The sequence below is a fragment of the Physeter macrocephalus genome, chromosome 17 (genome assembly GCF_002837175.3).
Source record: "Physeter macrocephalus isolate SW-GA chromosome 17, ASM283717v5, whole genome shotgun sequence".
Taxonomy (NCBI): domain Eukaryota; kingdom Metazoa; phylum Chordata; class Mammalia; order Artiodactyla; family Physeteridae; genus Physeter; species Physeter macrocephalus.
The window spans coordinates 45855927-45876254 of record NC_041230.1 but is presented as its reverse complement, the minus strand read 5'-3'; the positions used below and the strand labels follow the sequence as shown (position 1 = coordinate 45876254).

At 40.6% G+C, this 20328-nt stretch overlaps 1 long non-coding RNA gene across 7 annotated transcripts in view; it reads left to right on the top strand.

Moving 5' to 3' along the window:
* The window catches only part of LOC102987758 (uncharacterized), a 97289-nt gene that overhangs the window by 19820 nt on the left and 57141 nt on the right, over positions 1 to 20328 (top strand). For all 7 annotated transcript variants that reach the window (XR_008615497.1, XR_008615502.1, XR_008615499.1 and 4 more), the window contains one exon: positions 15015 to 15060. This is a non-coding gene — a long non-coding RNA (uncharacterized lncRNA). The remainder of the gene's footprint in view (positions 1 to 15014; positions 15061 to 20328) is intronic.

Genomic DNA, 20328 nt, shown 5'->3' with positions numbered 1-20328 from the left:
TTAGTAAGTGATCAATCTGTTTTGGTTTGGAACACATATTCTGGCCTGCTTTTATGGGCTGTAGCTCAGCTATGAATGAGCACTGTATATGATAGTGGTAATTATATTTGTTCATATCGTACATTACATCCCAGGTACTTATTTATCTTATAACTGGAAGTTTGTGCTTTTGACAGCCTTCTTCCAATTTCCCCTTCCCCCAACAATTACCTCAGGTAACCTGATCTCTCTTTCTATGAGTTTGTTTGTTTGTTTGTACATGGTTCCTTTGAAAATCTTCCATTTTAGTAAGTGATCAATCTGTTTTGGTTTGGAACGCATATTCTGGCCTGCTTTTATGGGCTGTAGCTCAGCTATGAATTTAGCTTTCAAAGCCTTTGCAGTGTGACTCTTGTCTCCCTCACATGTGTGCTACCCAGAGGCCAATTTTGAAACCTGTTTGGTTTTCTACATTGTATTTCACTTCTCAAACCTTCTTCTGTGTTGGTTATAGCCTCTTTCATACATACATTTCTTAAGGGTTTACCAGGACATCAAATAACAGATTTAGCGAATCCCTTTCTCCTGCTCCATCATTTCCATAAAGCTCCCCATACTCTCTAGTTGGGATAGGAAAAAATGCCATCTTGTTATTGTAGGGAAGCAATGAGGATGTAGGAATGGAATTTCAAGCTCTAGGTAGCAAGATGACAGCAGTCACACACACACTGAGGGAGAAGCACACTACAGAATTAGTCCAGGGAAGTCACTAAACAGACAAATAAAAATCCATCAACTACAACCACCCACAAGGCAGCAACAGAATCTAAAGTTAGTATAATATACTATCTAAAATGCCAGTTTTTCAAGAATGCATGCAGAGAAGTAGGAAAGTGTGCCTTATACACAGGAAAAAAAAATCTGTCAATAGAAATCTTCTCAGGGGGCTAAGATGTTGGACTTAGTAGAAAAGGACTTCAAAACAGGTATTATAAATATGCTTTAAAAACTAAAGAATTAAAGAAAATACAATTACATGACTCATAAAATTGATAACATGAATAAATACATTGAAATCATACATATGAAACAGTAGGAATATCTGGAGTTAAATTAAGTACAATAACTGGTATGGGTAATTCACTGGAGAGGTTCAACAGCAGATAAGAGCTAGCAGAAGGAAAAATCCACAGAACTGAAGATAGATCAATACAGATTGTCCAATTGATGGACATAAAAGAATGTATTCAAAGAAAAATAAGAGAATCTTAAGAGACCCTTGGGAAACCATTAAACATGCAATGCTAATCCCAGAGAGAGATGGAAGGAAGAAGGAAAGGAGGAAGGGAAGGAGGGAGGGAGGGAGGGGTCAAAAAGAGACATTTAATGGCTGAAAGCTCAAATTTGAGGAAAAGTATTACTATGTGCATTTAAGAAGTTCAACAAATTCAGAATAGGTTAAGCACAAAGATATCTACACCTAGATGCTGTGGATGACATATACCTAGCCTAGGCCACTTCTAAAGTGCTGCCCCTTTGACGTTCTTGGCTGAGACACTCCACAGAGTGTCTGCAGGGCTCTCAAGCTCCTTAGGAGATAAGTAGTCAACTGTATTTTATTTTTCGTCTTTTGGGCATATCTGTGAGAGAAATACGGGCTGATGATGGGTTCACAAATCAATTGGAATCATTCTTCTTAGGTTACTTAATACGAGTCACCAACTCCACCTGCCCTAGGCTCCTTTGCTTTATTTTGTTTATTCTTAGGAAGGGCCTTTTCACAATTTTGTTTTTACATTTTAACTTGTTAAGTGAACTTTAATTTTGGAAATTTAGTATGGAGAGTTCCTGTATACCTTTCATCCGGTTTCCCCAGGGAAAGTACATAAAATACATGGTATGCAAGCATTGTACATTCGTTAAAACTATGAAATTAACATTGGTACAATATTATGAGCTAAACTGTAAACTTTATTCCTGTTTAATCAGTCTTGCCACCCATATCCTTTTTCACTTCCTTGGTCAAATTCTGGATAACAGATGACATTGACGCCTTAGGTGCCATTAGTCTTCTACAAAATGTGGCAGTTTTCAATCTTTCCTAGCTTTTCATGACCTTGAGAGCTTTGAAGAGTACTAGTCAGGTATTTTATAGAATGTCCCTCGTTGTTGTCTGTCTGGTGTTTTCTCTTGTTTAAATTTGGGTTATGGGTTCTCAAGAAGAATACCATAGAGGTGTATTCCCCTTCTCATTGTATCATATCAGGTGATACATGATATCAGTATGAATCATCACTGGTGATATTCACCTTGATCACTTGGTTGAAGGTGTCTGTCAGGTTTCTCCACTGTAAAGTTGCTAATTTTACCTTTCCATACTTTATTCTCTGGAAGTGAGTGAGTCATTAAGTCCAGTCTGCGCTCAAAGAAGGGAGTGAAGTCCTCTGGGGCAGTGGTCCCCAAGCCCCAGGCTGTGGACCTGTAGCGGGCTGCGGCCTGTTAGGAACCAGGCCTCACAGCAGGAGGGGAGTGACGGTCAAGGGAGCGAAGCTTCATCTGCTGCTCCCCATCACTCCCCATCGCTCGCATTACCGCCTGAACCATCGCCCGCATTACCGCCTGATCTATCCCCCCCCCAACTCCTCATCTGTGGAAAAATTGTCTCCCACAAAACCGGTCCCTGGTGCCAAAAAGTTGTGGACCGCTGCTCTAGGGGTATCTATCTATGTTATTTGGAAAACTTTTGTAGGAAGGATTTGCCTCTTTTCCTCATTTATTTCTTTATTCAGTCTTTAATTTATATCCGTATAGTTATTGATATTTATTTTGTTCTTTTGGGGCATAATCCTATACTGTCACTATATATTTTGGGCAAATTATTCCAGCTTTAGCCATTGAGATCTCTTTGAGATCAACTCCTGTTTCCTTTTGGGATATCTGTAACTCTTACGTATTTATTTAAAAATTGTGCTTTCTTCTCGGCCATGGTCACCGAGGGGTGAAGAAAATGGAGGAGAGGTGGGTTCAAGGGTTACAGACTTTCAGTTATAAGATAAATAAGTTCTGGGGATTGAGTGTACAGCATGGTGCCATAGTTAATGATACTACACTGTACACTTGAAACTTGCTAAGAGAGTATATTAAGGGTTCTCCTAGCACTGAAATAATTTTTTAAAGAAAATGCAACTATATGAGATGATAGATGTATTAATTTAGCTTGACTGTGGTCATCATTTCACAATGTATACATATATCAAACCATCATGTTAACTACTTTAAATATATACAGTTTTATCACCTATACCTCAATAAAGCTGGACAAATCTGTACATCCTTGATTTGTGGCACAAGATGATGCCCTGGTATCATTTTGCATTGTCCCTGCTTCTCTCCTGGAATCAGCCATTTCTCCCTGGTGCTGCACTCTGTCACATTCTACCAAATATTTTCCTAACTCAGAGCCTTCCAAGGGCTTCCCACTAAGTCAATACCTATGAAGAGGTCATAATGTATCCCAGTGAGGGACACATTGAGGCTGCTAGGAAAATAGAGACAATATCTCAGTATAATGACAGTACATAGATATCACGTACTGGCAAGAGCCATGGAGTGGACGTGGAACCAGACTCTGAGGTTGCTGGCCAGGTGGTATTGGAGATTCCATTTGGAGCGGAGCACCAAGGATACAGGATTTAACACCAAGGCAGGAACTGTTTTAGATGGTGTCAGCCTGTCTCTAGGATGCCTCCTAGCAATGTGTAATAACTAAAGTACTTGACGGAGAAAAACCAGAAATGCCATAGCAGACAGAAGAAGTAGGTAACATAGACCCACAGACGTAGGCGTATTGGAGTGGATAAACTATGTAAGACCAGAAAAACTGTCAGACAACTCAGTTCTTTAAGAGGGCCCATGAGATAACCATTTATATCATCAATAAGTAATGCACTGGGGAGAAAGGCATCAGAATTATAGAAAGTTCTTTGGTGGCTCCCCTTGAAGCTCAGTACTGAAGGTAGGAAATGCCATTCAGATCTGAGATCGCTAATAGCATTGGAAATGGTAGGTAACCAAGAATATAGGTACTAGGTATAGGCCTTAACCGTCAAAAGCCTGGTGACACAATTACCTTCGTGAGCTCCAAGGTGGGAATGGAAGACAAAGGGGCCTGAATGGCTGAAAGTAATCGAAATAAGTAATAGAAAAGAGTCCCCCTCAAGCAGAATAGATGGGCAGCCATCACGGTAGTTCTCAATCTGTACAATCAAATGAAGTAATAGAGGGATGGGAGGCTCAGGGAAGCTGTCACACTGAACACTTCCCCAGTGCTGAGCCACTGTCTTTACTGGGAACACACTAAATGCTGGAGAGGGTTGGTCCACAGAAGGGAAGACCCTATAACACCATACAGTAAACATTTTCCTGGTCCTCCAATAGGACTATGGACCTTTTGGTAACTATATACTGGGTCAGGGAGTCTAACTGAGCATTTCCATCACTGTTCGGCGCCGGTCTGAGTTCACATTGCTATCCGGAGAAACAAGTTTGATTGGGATCATATGAGATGCAGGTAATTAATAGAATCCTGGCCCAAATACAGCTCACTCTGAGTTGACCAGGTCCACATAAGCTATGCTTGCACTGGATCATTCCCAGGTGAAAACTTAGGATCCTCTCAGGTCTGTTCTGAGCATGTGCCTTGTCCTGGGCCTGTGCATAACCTTCTAACTTCCCTGTCTGTATGAGTGCTTTTGATTGCGTGATTTCCCAGAGAAACTCTTCCCAGATTTTGCTCTGAAGTTTTGCTCTCTGGCCTTAAGCAATCTATTGAACGTTTTGAAGGTAATATTTTTGCCCCAGGCATCTGAGGGCAGTTAATAGGCCTTGTGGTGTTTCTGAGGAATGCCTGTTACTTTTCTGCTCTGTTGTCCTGTGCTGGCTTCCAAGTTAGATGAAACAGAGATGAGGAGCTTTTATTAGTTTTATAGGTAGCCCCCAGACAGATCTGAACAGTTATACAGTAATTTGAAAAAAAGATCTCCTCGGTTTCTTCCTGATCCAGGAGCAGCATTACTTTCAGGGAATGCAGGTTGCTACCGCTTTAAAACTGCTGCTTGGCTGGGGAGAGCGGTGGAATAAGGGCAAATAAAATAACCACAAGGCTTTTCTACAATTTTGAAGATTCATTTTTTTTCTTGATTCAGCATCGGCTTGGTTGCTGTACATTGTTGATGAACAATGTACAGGAGAGTTCTGATACAATTGGTTCTGATATTTTCTGTTTTTTGATGTGTCTGTGGGGAGACAAGAGCTTAGAGCTGCCATTTTGCTGACATTACTCCTCCAGATACTGGCTTTTAAATGCCATTCTCTGATTTTAAAAAATAAGGGGTTTGCAAATGGGTACAGAAGCCAACCTGAAATTGCTCCCAATAAGCAAAGCTGGAACAATTTGAGCAAATGCATAGATAATACTAGTACTGGATTATATAACCCAAGAAACTAAATATCCACGAGTCTATGATAATGTGAATGAATCATTGAATGCATAAATAGATGGGGGGAAAGGAGTTCCATCTTCCTTACAGAACAATTTGAATTGATTCCAATTACTTTCCCTTCCCTGGAGTGTAGGCTGGACTTCTGGCTCACTTCCAAATGTTAGGGTATGGAGGGAATTCCCTGGAAGTCCAGTGGTTAGGACTCTGCACTTTCACCGCTGAGGGCGCAGGTTCAATCCCTGGTTGGGGAACTGAGATCTCACAAGCCTTGCGGTGCGGCCAAAAAAAAAAAAAAAAAAAAAGGGGTGACTCTGCACTTTCACCGCTGAGGGCGCAGGTTCAATCCCTGGTTGGGGAACTGAGATCTCACAAGCCTTGCGGTGCGGCCAAAAAAAAAAAAAAAAAAGAGGGTATGGAGAGGGAAAAGAAAAAGTGGCTTTACAGTGGAGAAGACGTGGCAGAAACCACCTTAACCAAATGATCATGGTTAACATCACCAGAGATACCATGGGGCATATAACGTACACCTGTCATGATTTCGTGAGAAGGGTACTTGCTCTTCGGGGATTTTTTCTCCCGTAAAACACATAACCCTAGTCTAATAATGAGAATACAGGAGACAGAAATCGAGGGATGTAGTACAAAATATGTGATCAATACTCTTTACATTTTCTAAGTTGTACAAAAAAGGACTAAGAAACTGTCGCAGATCAGAGGAGACTAAGGAAACATGGTGACTAAATGCTGTGATGTTCTGGATTAGATTCTGGCACAGAAAACGACATTAGTGGGGAAACTGGTGAAATCTGAACAGAGTCTGTCATTTAGTTAATAGTACTGTGCCCATATTAATTTTTCAGTTTTGACAAATGTACCCTGGTTATGTAAGATATTCTCCTTAGGGCAAACTAGGTTAAGGCTGTAAACAATTCTTTGTACCGTCTTAGAATCTTTTCTGCGAATCTAAATTTATTCTAAAGTCTAAAAGTGAATAGAACAAAAAAAAGTAGAGAATGCGCTGTCTTTGAAGGACTCTAGAAAAGTTTGGTGTTGTGAAATTATGTTAAAAGGAGACATTTAATCAGTTCCCAAAATACGAACTGTTCAGACTCATATCTGCCATACATCTTCTACAACTCTAACTGTGTCTGCACCTTACTGTGTTGTCATAGTGTTGGCTGTGCTTTATTTTATTTTTGGAAACATGTTTTACTTAAAAGTAGTCAAACTTACTAACAATTTCCTGCATATTTTATGCCTTTTGTATCTTGAAGTCCTAAAGATATTCTCCTTTGTGTTATGATAAAATTTTAAAAGTTTTATTCTATGGGAGCTAGAATACCCTCCCTTCTCTTGCCCAATGATTCTTGGGTTCAGCAAATCATCTAGGGAAGGTTCAGGGCATGTCAGGTGGAGTTTGACTCCAGATCCCTCTGGATCTATTTCTTTTTTTTTTTTTCTAACATCTTTATTGGAGTGTAACTGTTTTACAATGGTGTGTTAGTTTCTGCTTTACAACAAAGTGAATCAGTTATACATATACATATGTTCCCATATCTCTTCCCTCTTGCGTCTCCCTCCCTCCCTGGATCTATTTCTTTGTCCAGGCTGTATTTTGCTTTGGATGGAGTGAAAAGATGGCAGGAATTTTGGAATGGGAAGGGTTAGGGTCAGGCATGAGTTTGCTGGATGAATAAGAGGTAAAAGGTAAATGAAGAATACAGAGGATCAAGGGGATTTTTCATCAGGATGGAGTTTGTCATCCTGAGATTTATTTTCATAAATTTTATTAATGCATATGTTACTTATAGAAGGTAAACAAAACTTAAGGGGACAACTCAATGAACTTTCAAAAAATCACCCCAGCTTGTCCCCATGTCCCACATCAAGGAACCAAACATTATAACCCTACGGTGAAAGGACAGGCTGAAGTACTGCTTGGACTACTTCAAGTAGTTTAAATGAGCTGGAGGAGTTTTTTCATTCCACGTAGTTGTTAGTGGTCTGGATGGAAGGGTCATAGGATTAACAGTTGGATGAGCTGGCGGGGTCCTTGGGTGGAACGGTAGAGTTGTGTCCAGAAAAGTTATCATGTGTGCTGGGGAATTGTTGGGATTCAGGCTGTAAGTGGGCAGGTGTACATCAGGATTCTTCTTTGGAGGGGAAGGATTGGGCGCCACATCAACTTGGGTCCATTCACAGCCACCAGTCATGGAGGACACACACTTGGAGTGCAAGGACTGGTTTCCTACCCATAAGCGGCAGCCTACATCCAATGACTGGTCTCGATGGGATATAAAAGTCCACAGACAACCCATTACTGAAAATATAAACCCCGTTCTGTAAGCCCACAGATCGATACTCAGCACCCCACATATGTCCCATCAGTGTCTCCATACACCACCGTCGTCAACCCCCAAAGCCCTGTCACTTATCCCACAAACCCAGTTCACACTCCACAGTTCCAGTGAGGTTTGTGGGCAAGGCCCCAGGTAGGCCAAGAAAGAAGAGAAGCATCAAGACCCTGCCATCTCTGCTCACATAAAGACTATGGTCCTTCTCGAAAATGACCAGTAGATGGCAGAAAAAGATATGATTTGGATATGTAGACATGTGCTCCAAAAATTATGGAGCTTTGACAGTCTAGAGTTTTTCTGAGGACACCGGCTCATCTGCCTGGTGAATACTGAGAATTACAGATCATTGTGATATCATCAAATTTTCCATCAAGACGTTTTGTTCTCAGCCCACCACTTATAACACTGCCCACCCTACTTCTATGTGACTTGTCCAAATCTGTACTTGTCAGAAGAGTGTTGTGGTTAATCTCACCTTTCTCTTCATTAAAACCCATTAGGAGGAAATAATCTACTTTTTTTTTAAGCGATTTAAAATTTTATTTATTTATTTATTTTTGGGTTGCTTTGGGTTTTCATTGCTGTGCGTGGGCTTTCTCTAGTTGAGGTGAGCAGGGGCTACTCTTTGTTGCAGTGTGCGGGCTTCTCATTGCAGTGGCTTCTTTTGTTGTGGAGCCCGGGCTCTAGGTGCATGGGCTTCAGTAGTTGTGGCTCACGGGCTCTAGAGCACAGGCTCAGTAATTGTGGCGTGCAGGCTCAGTAGTTGTGGCTCACGGGCTTAGTTGCTGTGCAGCATGTTTGATCTTCCCAGACCAGGGATTGAACCCGTGTCCCCTGCATTGGCAGGCGGATTATTAACCACTGCACCACCAGGGAAGTCCCTCTACTTTGAAAACTATTTTATAAAAGTCTTGAATGTGGTATTTCATGTTTCCTACTAGAGTTTGCTGCATTACAATAGAGATTTGGCAATCCAAACTGATGAATGTGTAATAGAACGGTGTGTGAATGATTTTGCACAAGGAAAGAGTTCATGTGCTTTTGAAATTAACTTGGTGGAGGCAGCCCTATAATTTTAGTAATAATAATAAAAGCTGATACTTATTTAGCACTTACTATATGCTAGGCGCTGTATGAAGCATTTCATATTGGCGCATTTAATTTTCACAATAACCCTAAGAAGTGATGGCGATTTAACAATCTTTTTTTTTTTTCTTTTTACTAAGAAGTACACTGATGCCCAGAGAGTTCAAGTAATTTGTTCAAGGTCCTACAATTAGAGAACTGCTCGGGACTTTTCCTTTTTATCTATTCATGCTACATGCAGTTAACAATGTGGTGCCTGTTAGCATTGCTGGAGCTTTATGAATTCAGGTGAAATGTTATTCTCTTGACACTGTGACACATGGGTTAAAATCTTCTCCTTCCTAGATCTGGGAAACAGTTTTAGCTGCGTTATCTTGAGTAAGTGTGACCCTAAATGAATGCTTAAGAGAGCACTGTGACAGCATCCAGGCTGATGTTAGCAGAATATTTTCAACCAGGACTGTCTTGCTGGCCCCAGGTTACACGACCCTATTTTATATTATATTATGTTATGTTATGTTATGTTGTTACGTTATTTTTCAGGCCGTGCCGTGTGGCATGTGGGATCTCAGTTCCCTGACCAGGGATGAAACCCGGGCCCCCTGCATTGGGAGCACGGAGTCTTAACCACTGGACCGCCAGAGAAGTCCCATGACCCTCTTTTAGTACGATGGAGTGGTTAAATCACACATCCTAGCTGCCAAGGACCATCTATCTTTTCCCTCCTGCACAGGCAGAACATCGCTCAGTTCTTCCAATCTGATGTGTTTCTCTGGTGGTCTAGTTTGATGCTCATGGGCTTTGTGGAACAGCTCAGCCTCAGCACCCCTGGGACTGAGTGAGTTTTGTTAGAGATGTGTTGTGTTGTGCCACGGTCCTGTGCCTAGAAAACAGCCTCCCTACTTGCTGGCCCATCTCCTAACACTTGCTGTAGTGGTTAGGATGCTGGGTTGAAAGTAAGAGAACCTGGCTCTGGTGAGCTCATTAAAAGGGAGGTAAGGAATCAGAGCCTACCTCATGGCACATTGGATGGAAAGCAGCTGAACTTCAGGACGGATGGAATCAGAAACTGGAAATCCTGAGATTTCTTTCTCTGCCCTCTGCCTGTACCTCTCTCCAAACATCCTTATACCTCTCTCCACACCTCTCTCTATATCTTTGTTATTTAATTCTGAGTCCCCAGCTTTCTTTGTTTCTGAATGAAAATCCTAGCCACACAAAGCTCTCAAATTCCCATGTTTTGTGTTTAGCCACATAGGAAAATCTGCCTTGTTGGCCCCAATTCCAAGTTCCTCAGCAGGTATCTGATGAGTTCAGTTCTGAGACTTGCCTTTCACCAATCAGCTGTGGGTAGAGCAAGATCACGTGGTACACACATGGCTTCTGGGAGCCTGTCCCTACTGTGTGAGAGAGAGGGGCTCCAGATGGAGTGCACAGATCCACAAGGCTGCAGCAGACAGAGAAGCGTCTCTCCATAGTTGTGCTTGGGTAGACCTTGCTCAGAACAGTAACAGGGTAGTGGATGGCGTATGAGGCCCCCTCGGGGGCGTTCTCTTAGGCCCTGGCGGATGGCTGCCATATGATCACAGGTGTCTCTGGTCAGAGGACACTTTCGCTTGAGAGAGCTGTAGGGGCTGTGCTCTCCTTCCCGTTTTCTGAGAGTGGTGCTCCTCTTCTCTTTCAGGAACTTCTCCTCCCTCACCCATGCGGCCCTTTGGTCCATGAATCACCGGGCCCCGCCCTTCCCTGGACAGAGGAGCCAAGGCTTGGGCCAAGCCCGGCCAATCGGAGTGGCGCAGCCCAGACCTTAGTGACCGGTCGGTGAAGGGCACGTGACCCCGGGGTGGTCTCCTTGGAAATTTTCATGCCTGAAAAGACAAAAGACTGCCTTTTTTCAGTGGGGTGGCTGAGCCGGCAGATGGGAGCCCATCGGAGGAAAGGCGCCAAAAGGATCCAGTAGAGTGTAAGGTGGAGAGGAAGATCAGGAGGCCTCAAGGTACTGAGTCTTCGTGTCAAGCCAGGTCTGAAGCCAGAGGCAGTTCTGTGTTTCCTCACTGTGAGATCCCATAAATTCTTCCCCTTTTGCTTAAGTTACTTTGAGCTACTTTTCTGTCTCTTACAACCTAATGCACTCTCTTGTTTGCCTAAACCCAGAACAGTCTCTGAAGGTCTTCACAGGCCCTGTGTAATCATTTCATTCACAGTTGTTTGTTTTATTTGTAAGTCTTTTCAAAGGAGAGCATCTAACTAATCAGCAACAGAGCCCCAGAATGTCACCCTGCTTCACCCTTCATAGTAGGCTCACATCTGGTGCTGGCATTAGTAACATTTGGTGTTGCATCATGAATGAATTTACAGGCTTAGTGATGTTATCTTGTTATCTGTTTTCTCTTAGATGAATCATTTAGGGACAAGATCATGAAATAATTTTTAGAAAATTGCCTAACTTGAGGGGAAAATCCACTAAATTTTTTTCACCCTTAATGTTAGGCATTCCTAAAGCCTAAATACAGAATCTTATATGGAAAGGAGGGACAGTTACATCCACATAGAAACGCTGTGGTGTCAAGAGCATGCGTTAACCACACACCCAGATCACTTAAATTAGTAGAAGAGCTGATCCTTATCATTTGTTTGCCTTACTCACCTCCCTGACAAGCAATGGTGGTATCAACCAAAATGTTATACAGATCCCTAAATTTCCCTTAGCCTGCAAAAATAAAAACTGAGCTCAGAGTATGCGAAAGAAATTTGGAACATGCTTGTAAGAAAATCTGGAAATTACTAAGAGCATTATTTTTTAACATATATATACCAAGCATCATGAAGGTTAAGACATCTCCATCTTCTGTCATTAACAACATGAGTTGCAGTCTCATAGGGAAGGACCTCATTTGAGTCACATTCTCAGCAAACATCCTGAAAGACCAGAAGGCAAGACCCCTACACTCCAGTAGTCAAAATCTGAGATTAATTTTTTGCATTAACTTAGTGGATCCTAGATGAGAAAATTCAACAAGAAAAAAAAATGAGGGCAAATCTGTAATGGTCAGCATTTAATTTTTTTGCATTAGTTTAAAGTCAGTGGTTATAGATATAGTCATATAAATTTAGTATGTTATAGCAGAGGCTTACAAAGGAATTGTAATTTAAATATAATGTAAATTTCACTTTGAAAAGAGAAAAAGTATATTTCTAAAATATACTCAGAGGTAGAGTGTGTTTCTCATTGCATCATGTCAGGGGGTATATGATATCAGTAAAAGTTATCACTGCTGAAATTAGCCTTGACCGCTTGGTTAAGATGTTTCTTCACTACTTCTCTGTTATAAAATCATGATTTTCTTCTTTCCATATTCTATTCTTTGGAATATGGCAAGTCCTACCCATACTTAAGGAGAAGGAAATGAATTTCCACTTCTTAGAAGGCAGGTATCTCAACATGCTATTTGGAATTCTTCCATAAGGAAGATTTGTTCCCTCCATTTATTTATTTTTTCAATATTTTATAAATATTGGTATGGGCTGATGGATACTTATTTTGTTCTTTGGGGTATAATTCAATATTATATATTTATTTTGATAGGAAAATTGTTCCATATTTTAATTGTTCCAATTGTTATATAGTTTTCTAGGAAAATGGTTCCAGCCTTGTCTATTGGGCGTTCTTTCATATTGATTCATGTGTCCTTATAACATAGATGGGATCATCTTGTGTTTTACCTGGCCCAGCCCTGTATTCAGCCCTTTTTCCAAAGGGCTCTGGTTTCCCTTTAATGGATAATGGTGTTTAGAAACCAAGGTCTGTGCACTAAATGTGCTCATTGCTTTCAAGGTGTCAGTGCTTCTAGATCTGCTCAGGAGACAGAGCCAAGAAACAGACAAAGAAACAAATGAATAAATAAATATTCAGCAAATATCAATTCAATAAATAGAATATATAAATACTGCTAATTTTGTATATAAGCATATCTATAATTATTTCTGCATCTGTGTATCTGAATATATAGTAAAATAGACATGAATACTCACTGCACTGATATCTCTGACTATTCTGTCACCAGAAAATACAATGTATTCAATATCATTTCTCTCCCTTGCTTATGCAGGGGGGCTGGATGAGTTCATTGGTGGCACCGAGAGGCCCTAGAAGAGGGCATGGCGACAAGAAACTGATCCTTGACCTATTTGTGACCTCCTCCTGAGGCAAAAGGCAGGGTGTGTGATTAAAGTCAGGGCTTATAGTCTCAAAAAGATTGTATGTTGTTTGTTGGGGTATGTTGTGGCTGTGTGCTTGCCTAGACTTGGGCATTCTCAGAGGAGGGGGGAGACCAGGGCATGGCCTCACTCTGGTGAGTGGCCAGCATGGGGTGAGGGTGTAGGGACATGGCTATGTCCAAGAAAATTCATGGCCAACTTAGAAGGAAAATGGGGGGTAATGACTGTGGGGACTGAGCTCTGAGCAGTTTTTGATATCCTACAGAGTTCTTTCTTATCCCGGGACCTTTATAACCAGGGCCAAGAAAGTAGTCATAAGAATGTTGGCATTCTCTTTGGGAGTATTGATTTCCCTTTAGGAAATGGGGATGATTTCGGTACACTGTTAATTTACATTAATATAACATTATAACCATGATTAATACTACCCTGGTGAATCCTCTTGTTGTCTCTTAATCTATACAAAATTGGGGTAGTTATGATGCATCGTTGGTATTACTTTTGCCTTTATAATTGAAATTAATACTGTAATTAGGAATGAAGAGATACTTGTAAATTAGGGAGATAAACCTATATTTTTATGAGTATTTGTGAGGTGTAAAAGAGGTAGATCCTTACTTATTAAAGCTATGTTAGTAACAGTAACTACTAACCATAGAGTGTACAACACAAATCCAAATTTTTTGAGTGTTCACTTGGTTTCAGGTCATACCTCAAGTGTATTCCGTGCATTAAATATGTAACCTTGTCGGTAATCCTGTAAGAGAAGTTCTGTGATTATCTGCATTTCATAGTTGAGCAATCTGAGGCAAAAAGCTGTTGAATGACTTGTGCTGAGGTACTTCAGCCGAGAGTTCACGCAACTTGGATTTTAACCCAAGCACCTTGAGTCCATGCTCCATTTATTTAACCTCTGTGTTTCTCATGGTGATTAAAAGAATACTTATCATAAGTCGCTAGTATTATTTATCTACATCCTGTCAATATTACGTCATTAAAGACAGGGAGACTGCAAGAAGGTCTTTTCCTAAATCTTTCCTTGTCCCCCACGCTCCCACCTGGCTCCCCGCTTCCTGGTGGTCTCTGCATCTTCCTGCCTCGCGTCACCATGCCTGTGCAGGCCTGCTCTTGTGCACTGTTACACCACTGGATTGTTACTTAGAAGTTGGGGAGTCTGTTAAGAATGCAAGGTCCTGGGGACTTCCCTGGCGGTCCAGTGGTTAAGACTTCGCCTTCCAATGCAGGGGGTGCAGGTTTGATCACTGGTTGGGGAGCTAAGATCCCACATACCTCATGGGCAAAATACTAAAACATAAAACAGAAGCAGTATTATAACAAATTCAATAAAGACTTAAAAAAAATGGTCCACATCAAAAAAAAAATCTTAAAAAAGAAAAAAAAGAATGCAAGGTCCTTTGCTATGGTGTTTCAACATTGGTTTCTAAGGGGTGAGAGTTCACCCTGCTCAGGTGGTTGAGGGAAGGATCCCAGGTATGAGTGCGGTGGGGCTGCACATTTTGTATTTTGAGTCTTGGCTGGAGGCACATGAGTGGGATCTTGAATACTTAGATATGAGGGGTCCCATGCATACTCTTTCCACCCTCTCAATCATTGCTGCTTTATTCTAGGGCTTGGCCATGTCAACAGGAAAATGTAGCCCCATGAGAGCGCATTACCAGGGAAACCCTACCAATTCCTCCCCATAAGGTGTCTCCCCTCGAGAACGGAAGATTGTGGCCAATGGAAGATTCTGACTGAGAGAATGTGCAGGGTGTCTGGAGTCTAATAGGTCTGGGTTACACACAAACACCACAGTCATTCCACCCCACACGTATTCCTGAGTGCCATATCATTCTTTCTCTTTCCTCCACAGGTGATCAGATCTGCTGAGGAGAAATTTGAATTTATCTATGCAAGTGGTAAGGAAAATTATCATGGTTACATTCCTGAATGGAGTTTTCAGCAAAAATACCTAATCTAGGATGAGTCACACACCCCCCCGCAGCCCTTTGCCTTCTCTCACCCGCTGGCATGGAACCCTCAGTTTTGGCCAACAGACCAGAAATAGAGTCATTGTCTCTATTTAGTAACTTAGAACATTGTTGCTCCCTCCCGGGACTGCTCATCCATAGCTGATTTGTTTCCCTGCCCAGGGCCTCCTGAGGCCATTAGGGCTAGATTCACTTAAACCACAGAGTGGACACAGTGTGCTGACCTCCCAAATTTGACTTCTGTCTTCATGAGCAGTTTGGAGTAACAATAAATCAAAATTGAATAGACGTAGCTTGAAATACGGGAAAGAGTATAACTAAGATACCTTCTCGATATCTACAGGACAGGTCATTCTACCCTGAATGACCCATCCGCTGTTCTTTCAGCCCAGGACCTGCTGCCTACCCTCTTTGTGCCTTGCTCCCTCTCCCTCTTCCTTACCTCCTCTCCTCTTTATCCTCTTGGCCATTCCGTAATTCCTTTTTTAAAATCTGTTTTTGCCCTTTCTGTTTGATGAGCTCCTGATCTTCCCTGTTCTCTATTGTCACTACCTGCTTTACTTGCCACCGTTTGCTCCACTTGCTGTCTTTTTGTTCCTTCCCTCTCCTCCCAGGACTCTGCCAATCCTTCATCTTCTGTTCCACCTTTTTCCTATTGTCTGCATTGAACAGGGCACAGAATTAAGACGTGGTAAACTTTGCTCTGCTTTCTGCACCCTCCAGAGAGATTTCCATAGGATAGTGGTCATTGCTCACTCATACTCATACAGTCATATAGGCAAGATTTCTCCTGCCCTGTATTCAGGGTGTACAATTTACCAAACCAAGCACCTGTCTAAGCTCTGTGAACAGTTGTTCTGAAATAACTTGAATAAGACCCTCACAGATGGCATGCCAACCTCCTCAAATCTAATAACACTTAAGTGGTTTGTGTTTTCTTTCTTGATCCAGATTCTGGTAAGAGGAATACTAGGAGTTGTTGAATTTGATAGAGTGGTGTCCATAGGAAACAAACACATTTCTCCTTGGAGTTTTTTTTTTTTAATTGAAGTATAGTTGATTTATAATATTGTGTTAGTTTCAGGTGTAAAGTGATTAAGTTACATATATATATATTCAGATTATTTTCCACTATAGGTTATTATGAGATATTGAATATAGTTTCCTGGTGTTATACAGTAAATCCTTGATGCTTATATATTTTATGTATAGTAGCGTGTATCTGTTAATCCCATACTCCTAATTTATCCCTCCCTCCACTCCCTTTCCCCTTTGGTACCATAAGTTTGTTTTCTATGTCTGCGAGTCTGTTTCTGTTTTGTATATAGATTCATTTATATTATTTCTCAGATTCCACATATCATATGATATCTCTTTTTTCATAAATTTATTATTTTGTTTATTTTTGGCTGTGTTGGGTCTTCGTTGCTGCACGTGGGCTTTCTCTAGTTGCAGCGAGTGGGGTCTACTCTTTCTTGCAGTGCGTGGGCTTCTCATTGCGGTGGCTTCTCTTGTTGCAGAGCACAGGCTCTAAGTGCTTGGACTTCAGTAGTTGCAGCATGCAGGCTCAGTAGTTGTGGCTCGCAGGCTCTAGAACACAGGCTCACCGGCTTAGTCGCTCTGTGGCATGTGGGATATTCCTGGACCAGGGATCGAACCCATGTCCCCTGCACTGGCAGGAGGATTCTCAACCACTGTGCCACCAGGGAAGCCCCTGATATTTGTCTTTGTCTGACTTACTTAGTATGATAATCTCTAGGTCCATCCATGCTGCAAATGACAATATTTCACTCTTTTTTTATGGCTGAGTAATATTCTATTGTATATATGTGCCATATCTTCTTAAACCAGTTGTCTGTTGATTGGCACTTGGGTTGTTTCCATGTCTTCGCTATTGTAAATAGTGCTGCTATGAACATTGGGGTGCATGTATCATTTTGAATTAGAGTTTTCATCTTTTCCAGGTATATGTTCAGGAGTGGGATTGCTGGATCGTAATGCAGCTCTATTTTTAGATATTTAAGGAACCTCCATACTGTTCTCCATAGTGGCTGTATCAATTTACATTCCCACCAACAGTGCAGGAGAGTTCCCTTTTCTCCACACCCTCTCCAACATTTATTATTTTTAGACTTTTTGGTGATAACCATTCTGTCCAGTGCGAGGTGCTACCTCACTGTGGTTTTGATTTGCATCTCTCTAATAATTAGCAATGGTGAGCATCTTTTCATATGCCTGTTGGCCATCTGTATGTCTTTTTTGGAGAAATGTCTATTTAGGTCTTCTGCCCATTTTTTGATTGGTTGTTTGTTTTTCTGATATTGAGTTGTATGACCTGCTTGTAAATTTTGGAAATTAAGCCCTGTTGGTCGCATCATTTGTAACTATATTCTCCTTTCAATAGGTTGTCTTTTCATTTTGTTGTTGATTTCCTTTGCTGTGCAAAAGCTTTTAAGTTGGAATAGGCCCCATTTATTTATTTTTGCTTTTATTTCTTTTTGCCTTGGGAGTTGGATCTAAGAAAATATTGCCACAATTTATGTCTGAGAATGTTTTGCCTATGTTCCTTTCTAGGAGTTTTATGGTGTCATGATTTATATTTAGGTCTTTAAACCATTTTGAGTTTATTTTTGTATGTGGTGTGAGGAAGTGTTCTGATTTCACTGATTTACATGAGGCTGTCCAGCTTTCCCAGCACCACTTGCTGAAGAGACTGTCTTTTCTCCACTGTCTATTCTTGCCTCCTTTACTGTAGATTAATTAACCCTAGAGGTATGGGTTTATTTCTGGGCTCTCTATTCTGTTCCATTGATCCATATATCTGTTTTTTTTTGTTGTTTTTTTTTTTGCGGTATGCGGGCCTCTCACTGCTGTGGCCTCTCCCGCCGTGGAGCACAGGCTCCGGACGCGCAGGCTCAGCAGCCATGGCCCACGGGCCCAGCCGCTCCGCGGCATGCGGGATCCTCCCGGACCGGGGCACAAACCCATGCTCCCTGCATCGGCAGGCGGACTCCCAACCACTGCGCCACCAGGGAAGCCCCATATATCTGTTTTTGCACCAGTATCACACTGTTGATTACTATAGCTTTGTAGTATCGTCTGAAGTCTAGGAGGGTTATGCCTCCAGCTTTGTTCTTTTTCCTCAAAATTACTTTGGCAATTCTGGGTCTTTTGTGATCCCATATAACTTTTAGGATTATTTGTTCTAGGTCCATGAAAAATGTCATGCGTATTTTGATAGGAATCACATTAAATTTGTAGATTGCTTTGGGTAGGTAGTATGGATGTTTTAACAATATTAATTCTTCCAATCCAAGGGAATGGAATATCTTTACATTTCTTTGAACCATCATCAGTTTCCTTTATCAATGTTTTATGATTTTCAGCATATATGTCTTTCACCTCCTTGGTCAGGTTTATTCCAAGGTATTTTATTTTTTGATGTGATTTTAAACAGGACTGGTTCTTTACTTTCTCTTTCTGATATTTCACTGTTAGTGTAAAGAAATTCAACAGATTTCTGTATATTAATCTTATACCTTGCTGAATTCATTTATTAGTTCTCATAGTTTTTGTGTGGCATCTTTAGAGTTTTCTATACATAGTATCGTTTTTGTGTGACATCTTTAAGGTTTTCTATATATAGTATCATGTCATCTGCATATAATGACAATTTTACCTCTTCCCTTCCAATTTGCATACCTTTTATTTCTTTTTCTTGTCTGATTGCTGTGGCTAGAACTTCCAATACTATGTTGAATAGAAGTGGTGAGAGTGGGCATCCTTGTCTTTTTCCAGAATTTAGCAGAAAGGCTTTCAGCTTTTCACCAATGAGTATTATGTTGGCTGTGGATTTGTCACAAGTGGCTTTTGTTATGCTGAGATATGTTCCCTCTGTGCCCGCTTTGGTGAGAGTTTTTATCATGAATGGATGTTGAATTTTATCAAATGCTTTTTTCTGCATCTGTTAAGATGATCATATGGTTTTTATCTTTTTTGTTGTTGTTGTTAATGTGGTGTATCACGCTGATTGATTTGCATATGTTGAACCAGCCATGTGACCCTGGAATTAATCCAACTTGATCATGATGTGTGATCCTTCTCCTGTACTGTTGGATTCAGTTTGCTAATGTTTTGTTCAGCATTTTTGCATGTAATTTCATCAAAAATATTGACCTGTAATTTTTTTTTTGTAGTGTCTTTGTCTGGTTTTGGTATCAGAGTGGTGGTGGCTTCATAGAATGACTTTGGGAGTGTTCCCTCCTCTTCAGTCTTTTGGAATAATTTGAGAAGGATAGGTATAAATTCTTCTTTGTATGTTTGGTAGAATTCCCCAGTGAAGCCATCCAGTCTTGGACTTTTGTTTGTAGGGAGGTTTTTTTGTTTGTTTGTTTGTTTGTTTATTACAGGTTTTACTTCATTTCTAGTAATCAGTCTGTTCAAATTATCTGTTTCTTCTTGCCTCAGTTTTGGCAGACTGTATGTTTCTACAAATTTGTCCATTTCTTCTAGGTTTTCCAATTCATTGGCATATAACCATTCATAGTATTTTCTTATGATTAAAATATTTTTTAAATTTTATATTGGAGTATAGTTGATTTACAATGTAGTATTAGGTTCAGGTGTACAGCAAAGTGATTCAGTTATACACATACATATATACATTCTTTTCCAGATTATTTTCCCATATAGGTTATTACAGAATATTTAGTAGAGTTCCATGTGCTATATGTTGATTATCTATTTTATATATAGTAGTGTGTATATGTTAATCCCAAACTCCTGATTTATCCTTCCCACCTACGTTTCCCCTTTGGTAACCATAAGTTTGTTTTCGAAGTTTGTATCTCTGGGGTATCAGTTGTTATTTCTTCTCTTTCATTTCTTTTTTTATTTGGGTCCTGTCTCTTTTCTTCTTGGTGAGCCTGGCTAGAGGTTTGTTGATTTTGTTTATCCTTTCAAGAAAACAGCACTTGGTTTTATTGATCTTTTGTATTATCTTTCTGATCTCTATTTTATTTATTACCTCTCTGATCTTCATTATTTCCTTCCTTTTTTTGACTTTGGATTTTGTTTTTCTTTTTCTAATTCTTTTAGATGGTAGGTTAGGTTGTTTATTTCATATTCTTCTTGTTTCATGGAGTTCTTTTTTTTTTTTTTTTTTTTTTTTTTTTTTGTGGTACGCGGGCCCCTCAC